Here is a 13,279-nt window from a genome sequence, read left to right on the forward strand (position 1 = left end):
AACTTGTTTACGTTCACAAAGATCCTATTTCCAAATAAGGACACATTCTCAGCTAGGGCTCCAACATAGCTTTGTAGAGGGGGATACAAATTCTTTTAATTGGAGGATAATTGCTTTACAATGTTGTATTAGTTTCTATCATACAACAACATGCTAGTGTATGTGCTAAGTTGCTTCAGTTGTGTCTGATTTTGCAATCCTATGGTATGACCTGCCAAGCTTGTCTGTCCATGGGATTCTCCAGGCAAGAATACTGGAGTGGGTTGCCATGCCCTCCTCCAGGGGATCTTCCTAACCCAGGGATCGAACCTGCATCTCTGGCAGCTCCTGCAGTGCAGGCGGATTCTTTACCACTGAGCCACCAGGAAAGCCCACAAAAACGTGAATCAGATATAAATATACATATATCCCCTCCCTCTTGAGCCTCTGTCCCACTCCTCTAGGTTGTCACAGAGCACCAGGCTGAGCTCCCTGTGTTATGCAGCAACTTCCCACTAACTATCTATTTTACATATGGTAGTGTATATATTTCAATGCTGCTCTCTCAATTAATCCCACCCTCTCCTTCCCTTGCTGTGTCCATGTACCCTGATGTTCACTGCAGCACTATTTACAACAGCCAGGACATGGAATCACCCTAGACGTCCATCGACAGATGAATGAATAAAGAAGCTGTGGTATGTATTTATAATGGAATATTACTCAGCCATAAAAGGGACTGAATTTGAGTCAGTTGAACTGAGGTGGACAAACCTAGAGCCTGTTACACAAAGTGAAGTAAGAAGGAGAAAAACTATCATATACTAACACATATATGAGGAATACAATTTATCCTACAACAAGTGTCATGAAAAAAGTTAAGTGACTATATGGGAGACAGAGAGTGATGGGCGCTGGCATGTTGGGGAAGGTATCTTGAAGGAAGTGTCATTGGAGCAGAGACATAAATGAAGTGAAAGAATGAGCCAGAAGACATCTGGGGCCTTGAGGCACCCAATTAACCTGCATTCCTGACTCTCAGAAACTGTGAGATGATAAATGTTTGTTGTTTAAGCCATTAAAGTTTTGTGGTAATTTGTTTGCATCAACAGATAACTAATATGGTCACCCTGCAGCAACCTTGCCTGTTGTATTACTTTTCTATTGCTGAAAACAAATTACCACATACTTGACAACTTAAAACTTTAACTCACAGTTTCTGCAGATCATTTTTTTTCTTTTTTGATTTATTTATTTTTAATTGAAAGATAATTGCTTTACAGTATCGTACTGGTTTCTACCAAACATCAACATGAATTAACCATAGGTTTACCCATGTCCCCTCCCACTTGAGCATCCCTCCCACCTGCCTCCCCATCCCATCCTTCTAGGTTGTTACAGAGCACTGGTTTGAGTCTTCTGAGTCATACAGCAAATTCCCATTGGCTACCTATTTTACATATGGAAATATATGTTTCCACGAACTTTCTCCATACCTCCCATCCACTCCTTCTCCCCACCACAGCTGTGTCCATAAGTCTGTTCTCAATGTCTGTGTCTCCACTGCTGCTCTCTGCAGGTCATTAATATGGGCACTATGTTCAGGATCTGCAAGCTCTGGGAGGGTTGAAATCACAGTGCTGGTAGGGTTATGTTCCTTTTTGGAGCTTGAGGGCCTCTTTCAAGTTCATGCTGATGTTGGCAGATATCAGTTCCTTGAAGTTGTAGAGTAGAGGTCCTCATTTGTCATTTGCTGTTGGCCAGGATCCACTGCTGTTGCTAGAGGCCACTCACAGTTCCTAGCCATGTGGCCCCCTCCAAAGGTCTCTCCTACTTCAAATCCCCTGACTTCTGTCTCTGACTTCTAGATCCACATTGAAGAAGTCTGTGATTAGGTCAGATGCACTCAGATAATCTCTCTTTTGATTAATTCAAACTCAGTTTATTAGTAACCTTAATCATATCTGCAATAGTCCTTTGCCATCTTAATGTGGCATAATCCCAGGAGTAATATCCCATCATACTTACAGTTTCTGCCCACACTCAAGCAGAGGATAAAGAGCTTTACACCAGAGGTGGGACTCTTGGGGCTTTTTTAGGATTCTGCCTGCCACACCCATATTCCACTCCCAACACAGTAACTACCAGTAAATTGCAAGAATAAAGGCAGAGGGGCAGGGCCCATGTGGTTGTGCCAGCCATTCTAGGGACTTTGTATGTACAACTTCTAAACTTCCTTTCAGTGCTGGCATTATTAATTTCTCTGTTAAACAGATTAGGAAACTAGAGTTCAAATGACTTTAATTATTTCTCTAAGGTCCTAAATACCAAGATAGGACCAGAATTTGAACTCAAGGTATCAAAAAGTCCTCTGTATCATTTTTCTATAGGCCAGAATACAGGAATGGGTAGCCTATCCCTTCTTCAGGGGATCTTTCCAACCCAGGGATTGAACCCAGGTCTCCTACATTTCAGGTGGATTCTTTACCATCTGAGCCACCAGGGAAGCCCAGAAATGGCAAACCACTCCAGTATTCTTGCCTGGAAAATCCCATGGACAGAGGAGCCTGGTGGGCTACAGTACATGGGATTGCAAGAGTTGGACATGACTTAGCGACTAAATCACCAATCAAAAAGTCAGGATTCTAGTTCTAGCTTTATTACTTTCTACCTGTGTCACCCAACTCCTCTGAGTCTCAGTTTGCCCTTCCATATAGCAGGCTTCCCTGGTGGCTCAGACAATAAAGAATCCACCTGCAACGTGGGAGACCTGGGTTTGATCCCTGGGTTGGGAAGATCCCCTGGAGAAGGGAATGGCAACCCACTCCAGTATTTTGGCCTGGAGAACTCCATGGACAGAGGAACTTGGCAGGCTACAGTCCATGGGGTTGCAAAGAGTTGGAGACAACTGAGTGACTTTCATTTGCTATAGTGGAGTTAACAGAATATCTGTGCCTCTTTCCTATCAGGACTAGTGTTTGGATTCTCTAAGCAATAATTCTCTAAGCAACTGCACCTTCTAAACAGCAAAGGCCAAAAAAGGCTGAGTGACTGTGGCTGTTGACATTACTTTTAAGCACTTTTACTTTCATTTACTGGAAGAAATTGTTTTCTAGGCAACCCAAAGTTTCAGAAAACAGCCAAACCATGAAGTCATCTTTGATCATAAAGCTCTGAGCAGGAGAAACAGAGACTGGAGCTTGAGGAAAGGCATCAATTCTTCGGCAGAAGCAGAATGGCTGGGCAAGCTCAAAGCAAACACAAATGAGTAGAATCTTCCAGTGTTACCAGTACTTATGCAGGGCACTGAGTCACCAACGTAACCCAGCAATCCATCTTGCCTGCAAACAAATGACTTGTTTAAATGAAAAGCAGACAGTGTAAGCAGAACTGTTCTCAAAGGAGTATCTCTTATGCTCCTCATTAGGCACCACTGGGTCTTTTAGACAATTTGGCCTCAAAAGGAGGGGTGGTAAATCACTGTGCATGTTGCCTAATTGGGAAGCAAAGACCTTGAAGGACATGTATCATCTGAAGGCTCCTCTGGGAAATGCAAAACAGCTTGAACCCTCTTCAAGTGAAAACATGTATGTTTACAACTGTCAACATATCCCTCCTTCCTTCCATCTCTTCCCAAGAGAACATAAAATACGGTGGAGAAAAATGTTTTGACGTACAACAAGATGAGAAATTTGCTTTACACAGTAGGACTGTTATAGATATTGATTCTATTGGGTGAAGCTTGCCACACTGAAGCTCATGGCAGTACTCTTGAGACAGGAATGATCATCCCCATTTCACAGATGAGGAAACTGAGGCCCAGAGAGAACTAAACACAAGAAGGTAGGTGACAATTACCAGAGGAGCAACCTCATTTTGGCTGGGAGGCCTCAGAGTGAGGACATAACTGGGCACACAGGGCATGGGGCTGAAGAGAAGGGGCTCTAGCCATGGGGGGAGTAGGTAGGAAAGCAGCCAGGGCTGAGAATCTGGTAGGGTTCAACCCAGTAGGGCCAGATGGTGCCTTGGGCACCCTGGCAGGCCCCACTGAACCACACTGGGGCATTAAAGATGAAAGCTCTTTCTGAGCCCTGTTCAGGAAGTATACATGTGAGATGGGAAGATACCAGGGTTTAGCCAGAAGAACCAATGGTTGCCAAGTGCCTGAGGGGGTTAGGACAATTCAGTGAAGGTTTGGGACATGATGGAAACAAACCAGGATTATTCTGGGATAACTGGAACAATTGTTCCCCGGGGCTATGTGTCTGACTACTGCAGGAGGAATAGCTTCCAGATTCAGAACAATAGCTGTTGTTTCTTATATAATCTACATGTTATTTATTATCCGTTTTTTCCTAGTTCTAGTCCCTTTTACTTGGAAGTTGCTCTTTCTTTCTAGTATCCTCCATACCAGCATCAAGTCCCACTGCATGGGGAGTATCCGGGTGGGATCCCCTAGCATGGGTCCTATCTGGGTGGCAAATATTTCCTGTGCCAATCCCCTCCCTTCCTATGTCCGTGGAGAGACTGTCTGGAAGAATCAAATAAATATTTTTAATTAATATTTGGGAAGGAGAGCCAAGGCCAGTCGTTTTATCTTTGAAGCTAGATATACTTGGGTTGAAAGAGAAATAGCTACAAAAGAAGGTAACATGACCCTTTGAAGATATCAGTGCCTTCCATTTGTCCCCTTGATGTGGAGAAGACATTGTCCAAGGGCCTCCCCCAGAGAACAAGAGCACAGAGATGCCAGGGTCCCAAAATGCAAGCTGGCACAGAGATTCTGGCAGAATTTCTGGACGTGGACACCATTCTGGGCATCAAAATGCCACTGGTCTTCCAAGAGGGACCACTCTTCAAAACACTGGGCTTCCTTGTAACCCTGGTTTTCCCGGACCATGGTAGGGGAACTTTAGTGGCCCATGATCTTCACCAGGATAATAATGATCACCCCAATAAGGATGGCAGCGATGGCACTGTTGATGACAACAGTCAATCTGCACTGAATACTTTAACAGCACTGTCCAGGTCCTTTATGTGCTTTATTTAGGATGAAGCAAGTACTCATTATCCCTATTTTATAACTGAAGAAATGGAGGTTCATAGAGATAAAACCACCTGCCCAAGGTCAAACGTGTTGGGGATGGGTGCCAGGACCTGAACATGGGTTGTTTTCTCCCAAGCCCCTGCTCCTAACCACAGACATACACACCTCTAGCTCGCTGCTGGTTCCCCTTTCTTCTTGGTTCCCCTACAGGCAGCCTCACTTGTCCTATCACTGGGGACACCAGTTTACCCCACGGCCATATCCCCCCAACACACAACAACATACAACAGGTGTTTTCATACAACATACAACAGGTATGTTTCATACAACATAAAACAGGTGTCTTCAACTCACAGGGCTTCCCTTGTGGCTCAGCTGGTAAAGGATCTGCATGCAATGCGGGAGACCTGGGTTCAATTCCTGGGTTGGGAAGATCCCCTGGAGAAGGGAAAGGCTACCCACTCCAGTATTCTGGCCTGGAGAATTCCATGGACTATACAGTCCATGGGGTTGCAGAGAGTCAGACATGACTGAGCGACTTTCACTTTCACTTTCAACTCTTTATTATACTACAGGAAGAATTCTGGCTCCTTCAGGCCAGAGGATGTGGAACCAGTTCCCAGGAAGTGTCCAGAGGGAATCTGATGATATGTCATTTGGGAAAAGTAGAGACATCTGAACTTGGATTGAAATTATATGATGTTCAGGATTCATTTAGTTTTAGGTGTAATAATGGTATTGTGGTTATAAGGGGGGAAAGTTCCAATCCTTGAGAAATGCACAATGAAGTACCTGCAAGTGAAATAAGGTGTCTGGGATTTGCTTAAAATACTCCAGAAAAAACAGGCAGAGATGATGGATGAAGCCAGATCAAACTGATGATAATTGTTGAAGCTGGAGGGGTGCGTTGATCAGGGGATTGTAACACTATTCTCTAAACCAAATTAAACTGTATTTGCCGGTTTGATTCCTGGGTCAGGAAGATCCACTGCAGAAGGGATAGGCTACCCACTCCAGTATTCTCGGGTCCCTTGTGGCTCAGCTGGTAAAGAGTCCGCCTGCAATGTGGGAGACCTGGGTTCGATCCTTGGGTCGGGAAGATCCCCTGGAGAAGGGAAAGGCTACCCACTCCAATATTCTGGCCTGGAGAATTCCAGGGACTATACACTCCATGGGGTCGCAAAGAGTCGGACACAACTGAGCGACTTTCACTTTCACTACCTCAGATGGGGCAGGTTCCAGAACGAGTCTTGTTGTCCTGGGTCCACTGGCCACCCCAGGCCCCTCACTGTAGTTTCCCCAGGAGGCTGAGGGAATGCTCAACCAGCTGGACCCTGGCCCACAGCCCAGTTTTTGGAGCTTCTGAACTGGATGTCCTCCACTCCATCCCAAGACCCCTGCCACACCACTGCAACTCATTTAAAAACACCCGGTCTGTGAACACTCTTCAGGGATTTTCAGTCTCCTGCTTTGAATGATACGTCTTTGTACTGCAATGCAATCAGCAGCAGGGTCTCAGTTATTTTGTGTTCAACAAATGCATTCAAATGCAAAAGGCAATTTCACAGTGGAAATTCCCAAGATAAAAGTCAAAGCTTCTATTTATCACAGATAACATCCTGGTGTCTAATCAACAATGATGTGAGTGTGAAACTCCATCTTGTATAAGATGCCAGGGATATTCATAAACATTCTTAATATCAAAAGTGCATGTGACCACTATAAAACAATTAACTCAATACAGATCAAAGACCTACGCGTAAGAGTTAAAAGTATAAAACTCTTAGAAGAATACACAGGAAATTTTTCATGACATTGGGTTTGGTAATGATTTCTTGGATATGACACCAACAGCAGAGGCAACAAAGGAAAAAATTAACCAGATTTAATTAAAATGAAAAATTTCTGTGCACCAGAGGACACAATCAATACAGTGAAAAGACAACCTTATTAATATGAGAAAATATTTGCAAATAATATATTTGATAAGTGATTAATATCCACAATGTATAAAGAACTCCTAAAACTTAACATAACAAGAAACACAAGGAAAAATGCATAAGACTTGAATAGGCATTTCTCCCAAGAAGATATACAAATGTTCTGTTAGGCACATGAAATGATGCTCAAAATCATTAGTCACTAGTGAAAAGCAAATCAAAATCACAATGAGATACCATGTCACACTTTTAAGTGTGGCTATGATTTTTTGTTTAAAAAAGGAAAATAACAAGTATTGGTATAGCTAGGGGGAAATCAGAACTGCTGGGAATGTAAAAAGCAATGCAGCCGCTGTGGAAAATAGTTTGGCAGTTCCTCAAAAAGTTAAATGTGCATGTGACCGCTATAGAATTACCACATGACCCAGAAATTCCATTCTTAGCTATATGCCAAAGGAAACAGGGACTCAAAACAGATACATTTACACCAATGTTTGTGGCAGCATTATTCACAATAGTCAAAAGGTGGAAACAATTACAACAGATGAATGGATAAATAAAATGTTGTTTATACATGTTGTTTTAGTCCATTTAGGATGCTTTATCAATTGCATAGTTCATTCTGAGTGGCTTATAATTAGCAGAAATTTACTGCTAAGAGTTCTAGATCAAGATGCTTACATAGTCAGGTTCTGGTGAGAGTTCTTCTTGTGTTGTAGACTGCTGACTTCTTATATCCTCATATGGTAGAAGAGGCGAGAGAGAGCTCTCTCTAACCTCTTTTATGAGAGCACTAATCCCATTCACGAGGGCTCTGCCCTCATGACCTAATCACCTCCCCAAAGCTCTACTTCCAACACCATCACCTTGGGGATAAGGATTTCAACATATGAATTTTAGGAGGACACAAACATTCAATTTATAGTACGTAGAATGGGATATTATATAGCCATAAAAAGGATTGAAATTCTGATACATCTACAATATGGGTGAACCCTGAAGACATTATGCTAATGTGCTTACAAAATCAGCCAGATACAAAAGGACAAATATTGTATGATTCCACTTACATGAAGTACATAGAGTAGTCAAATTCAGAGACACAGAAAGTAGAATAGTGGTTGTCAGGGCCTGGGAGAGAATGAGGAAGCTATTCTTTAGATTCAGTTGGGGAAGGTGAGAAAGTTCTAGAAAGTTCTAGGCATGGATAAGGGTGATAGTTGCACAATGTACATGTACTTGATGCCACTGAACTGTACACTTAAAAATGGTTAAAAAGGTAAATTTTATGTTATGCACATGTGTGCATGTGTGCTGAGTCGGATCAGTTGTGACCGACTCTGCACAACCTTATGGACTGTAGCCCACCAGCCTCCTGTATCCATGTGATTCTCCAGGCAAGAATTCTGGAGTGAGTTGCCATGCCCTCCTCCAGAGGATATTCCTGACCTAGGGATCGAATCCACATCTCTTAGGTCTCTTGCATGTTTTGTACATTCTGCCATACACACAAAAAATAGGGCCAATAAACAGGTCACTAAAAACCATTTAGGCACATTGGTAAGGCTTGTAAAGTATCAATTCTGAGCTATCAAGACAGTTAGAGTTAAGCATTTACATGTAATTTTACATAATTCTCCTTCAAAATGTATTATTAGGGAGACAATTTTATAGGAATTTATTAGAAAAGGTATTAACTGTCCCATGAAACAAATTTTTTTTTATAATAAAAAAAACTCTCCAAAGTGTGGGACCTTGTGCTTGGACAGCATCCCCAGTGAGAGGCTACTGAAATTCAGCTCCAAGGAACAAGGGGCTGCACAGGAATAAACTATCGCAAGACAAGGAACTTGTAGATTGTCTCTGTTCATATCTCCCCTTCTGGTAGCTTGATTGACAACCACTTAAAGTGGAAAGACACATGTGAAAAAATAAGAAGTATGAGGTCCGGTTTTCAAAAATCATTTAGCTTTTTATATGTTTAAATATTTACATGTTTTCAAAGTCAAATCTAAAAACCACAAGGCATATTCAGAAAAGTTTAGCTTTTATCCCTATGCATACAGATCCCTCCCTTGCTTGTTTTGTTTTATTTTCCTCTGATTTTGTTTTGGTTTGTCTCTCTTTCCAATATTAGGTTCAGTTTGATTTGTTTGTGGGTTTCAATTCCAACTTGACCATCTTTACTGCACAAAGTGGTAAGAAGCACTGAGCAACAGGGCTTGCCTTTAAAAGGAAACTTTTATACTGTAGTCAGTATGTGCACAAAAGGAAAAAGATAACAGACTCAGCAATGCCCACTTGCTTCCTTGTATTACAGAACACTTTATATCCTGGCACCAATCCTGTGCTAGGTAAGAGATTTTCAAAGGGAGCTTGTTTTCATTCTGTTTAATATAATGAAAACTATGTTAAAGCAAAGCAAAAACACCAAACAAAAGGAAGAGAGCTTTATCAAAGGAACAAGGACCAGTTCTCACTTAAGGTCAGCTCCGGATTCCTCTCTGTAAAGTCCTTCCTAACTTAGGCAGAGCTTCTTGCCCCCTATCCGATGGACCTTTTGCAGGAAACTACTAATAATGACCATGTGACATTATGGCTGCTTATATGTCTAGCTTCTCAAAGTCCAAGCATCAGGAGGCCAGAAATGATGCTTTATTTCTTTTTAATGGATAATAGAATGTATTTGTAAAGAGTCTGTAATAAATGGGGTATCTTTAAGATGTCAAACATTGACCCCATGGATCCAGAGCCCTTAGCAAAGTAAGAACAAGTGAGCAACCAATTGTTGTTGTTGTTGTTCAGTCACTCAGTGGTGTCTGATATTCTGTGACCCAATGGACTGCAGCGAGCCAGGCTTCCCTGTCCTTTGCTATCTCCTTTGCTCAAACTCATGTCCATTGTTTTCATAATGTCATCCAACCATCTCATCCTCTATCACCCTCTTCTCCTCCTGCCCTCAATCTTTCCCAGCATCAGGGTCTTTTCCAATGAGTCAGCTCAAATGAACATCCAATAGACATGTGTAAATAAATGAAAAGGATAAAGAGGACTTTGGCAGGTGATACAGAATTTACCATATGCTTCTGGTAATCGGACCTTCAAAAAAGTTTTGAACTATATAAAAATGTATTCCTAAAATTCCAACAATATTATATTGGTTGCTACTGTTTGTTGTTCAGATGCTAAGTCATGTCCGACTCTTTGTGACCCCATGGACTGCAGCATGCCAGGCTTCCCTGTACTTTACTATCTCCTGGAGTTTGCTCAAGCTAGTGCCCATTGAGTTGGCTCTTCATATCAGGTGGCCAAAGTATTGGGCTTCAGCTTCAGCATCAGTCTTTCCGATGAATGTTCAGCATTGATTTCCTTTAGGATTGATTGATTTGATCTCCTTGCAGTCCAAGGGACTCTCAAGAGTCTCCTTAGCACCACAGTTCAAAAGCATAAATTCTTCAGTGCTCAGTCTTCTTTATGGTCCAACTCTCAATCTGTACATGACTACTGGAAAAATCATGGCTTTGATTATATGGCAAAGTGATGTCTCCTACTTTTTAACATGCTGTTTGTCATAGCTTTCCTTCCAAGGAGCAAGCATTTTTTAATTTCATGGCTGCAGTCACCGTCTGCAGTGATTTTGGAGCCTTTTAAGAAAACAAAGTCTGTCACTGTTTCCATTCTTTCCCCATCTATTAGCCATGATGTGATGGGACCAGATGACATGGTCTTCGTTTTTTGAATATTGAGCTTTAAGCCAGTTTTTTCACTCTCTTTTTTCATCCTCATCAAGAGGCTCCTTAGTTTTTACCACTTTCTGCCATTAGAGTGGTATCATCTGCATATCTGAGGCTGTTGCTATATCTCTCGGCAGCTTGATTCCAGCTGTGATTCATTCAGCCTGGCATTTCACATCATGTACTCCGCATATAAGTTAAATAAGCAGGGTGACAATATACAGCCTTGTCGTACTTGTTTCCCAATTTTGAACCAGTCCATTGTTCCATGTCCAGTTCTAACTGTTGCTTCTTGACCTGCATATAGGTTTCTCAGGTCTGGTATTCCTATCTTTTAAAGAATTTTCCATAGTTTGTTGTGATCCACACAGTCAAAGGCTTTAGCATAGTCAATGAAGCAGAAGTAGATGTTTTTCTGGGATTCTCTTGCCTTTTTCTATGATCCAACAGATGTTGGTAATTTGATCTCTGGTTCCAGCTTGTTCATCTGGAAGTTCTTAATTCACATAGTGCTGAAGCCTAGCTTGAGGATTTTGAGCATTACCTTGCTAGCATATGAGATGAGTGCAATTGTACAGTAGTTTAGACATTCTTTGTCTTTGCCCTTCTTTGGGATTAGAATGAAAAATGACTTTTTCCAGTCCTATGGCCACTGCCAAGTTTTCCAAATTTGCCGACATATTGAATGCAGCACTCGAACAGCATCATCTTTTAGGATTTTAAATGGCTTGGCTGGAATTTCATCATTTCCACTAGCTTTGATCATAGTAATGCTTCCTAAGGTCCACTTGACTTCACACTCCAGGATTCTGGCTCTAGGTGAGTGATCACACTATTGTGGTTATCTGAGTTATTCAAACACTTTTTGTATAGCTCTTCTGTGTATTCTTGCCACCTCTTCTTAACATATTCTGCTTCTGTTAGGTCCATACCATTTCTCTCCTTTATTATGCTCATCTTTAAATGAAATGTTCCCTTGATATCTCCAGTTTTCTTGAAGAGATCTCTGTCTTTCCCATTCTATTGCTTTCCTCTATTTCTTTGCATTGTTCATTTAAGAAGGCCATCTTATGTCTCCTTGCTATTCTCTGAAACTCTGCATTCAGTTGGGTATATATTTCCCTTTCTCCTTTGCCTTTTGCATCTCCTCTTTTCTCAGCTATTTGTAAAGCCTCCTTAGACAACCACTTTGTCTTTTTGCATTTCTTTTTCTTCGGGATGGTTTTGCTCACTGCCTTCTGTACAGTGTTACAAACCTCCATCCATAGTTCTTCAGGCACTCTGTCTATCCGATCTAATCCCTTGAATCTATTCACCACCTCCACTGTATAATCATATGGGATTTGATTTAGGTCATACCTGAATGGTCTAGTGGTTTTCCCTACTTTATTCAATTTAAGCCTGAATTTTGCAATAAGGAGCTCATGATCTGAGCCACAGTAAGCTCTAGGTCTTGTTTTTGCTGAGTGTATAGAGCTTCTCCATCTTTGTCTGCAAAGAATACAATCAATCTGATTTCGGTATTGACCATCTGGTGATATCCATGTGTAGAGTCATTTCTTGTGTTGTTAGAAAAGGGTGTTTGATATGACCAGCATGTTCTCTTGACAAAACTTGGTTAGCCTTTGCCCTGCTTCATTTTGTACTCCAAGACCAAACTTGCCTTTTATTCCCAGGTATCTCCTGACTTCCTACTTCTGCATTCCAATCCCCTATGATGAAAAGGACATCTTTTTTGGTGTTAATTCTAGCAGGTCTTGTAGGTCTTCATAGAACCAGTCAACTTTGGCTTCTTTGGCATTAGTGGTTAGGGCATAGACTTGGATTACTGTGATGTTGAATGGTGGTTTGCCTTGGAAACGAATTGAGATCATTCTGTCATTTTTGAGGTTGTATCCAATATTGCATTTTAGACTCTTTTGTTGAGTATGAGGGCTGCTCCATTTCTTCTAAGGGATTCTTGCCCACAGTAGTAGATATAGTGGTCATCTGAATTAAATTCACCCATTTTTGTCCGTTTTAGTTCACTGATTCCTAAAATATCATTGTTCAATCTTGCCATCTCCTGCTTGACTATGTCCAGTTTACCTTGATTCATGGACCCAACATTCCAGGTTCCTATGCAATACTGTTTTTTCGCATCAAACTTAACTTTCACCATCTGACACATCCACAACTTAGCATCATTTTCGCTTTGGCCCAGCTGCTTGGAGCTGTTAGTAATTGCCCTCAGCTCTTTCCCAGTAGCATATTGGACACCTTCTGACCTGGGATGCTCATCTTCCGGTGTTGTATTTTTTGTCTTTTCTTATTGTTCATGGGGTTCTCCAGGCAAGAATACTGGAGTGATTTGCCATTTCCTCCTTCAGTGGACCACGTTTTGTCACAACTTTTCACTGTCATCCTGTCTGTCTTGGGTGGCCCCGCATGGCTTATATTAACAGCTTGATTGAATTCCTCAAGCACCTTCACCACAACATTGCTATGATCCATGAAGGGAGCCTATGAAATGACCCAGTCCATAAAAACTAACCACACCATATTTCAGTGCCTCTTACCTTCTGGGATGGCCCATACTC

At 41.7% G+C, this 13,279-nt stretch overlaps 1 protein-coding gene across 1 annotated transcript in view; it reads right to left on the bottom strand.

The window, feature by feature from the left end:
- COL23A1 (collagen type XXIII alpha 1 chain) overlaps positions 1 to 13,279 on the bottom strand; it is a 360,796-nt gene that overhangs the window by 246,104 nt on the left and 101,413 nt on the right. The gene's annotated exons all lie outside the window — the stretch shown is intronic.

Source organism: Giraffa tippelskirchi, chromosome 6 (genome assembly GCF_054371585.1).
Source record: "Giraffa tippelskirchi isolate mGirTip1 chromosome 6, T2T-mGirTip1v1.2.pri, whole genome shotgun sequence".
NCBI classification, from domain to species: domain Eukaryota; kingdom Metazoa; phylum Chordata; class Mammalia; order Artiodactyla; family Giraffidae; genus Giraffa; species Giraffa tippelskirchi.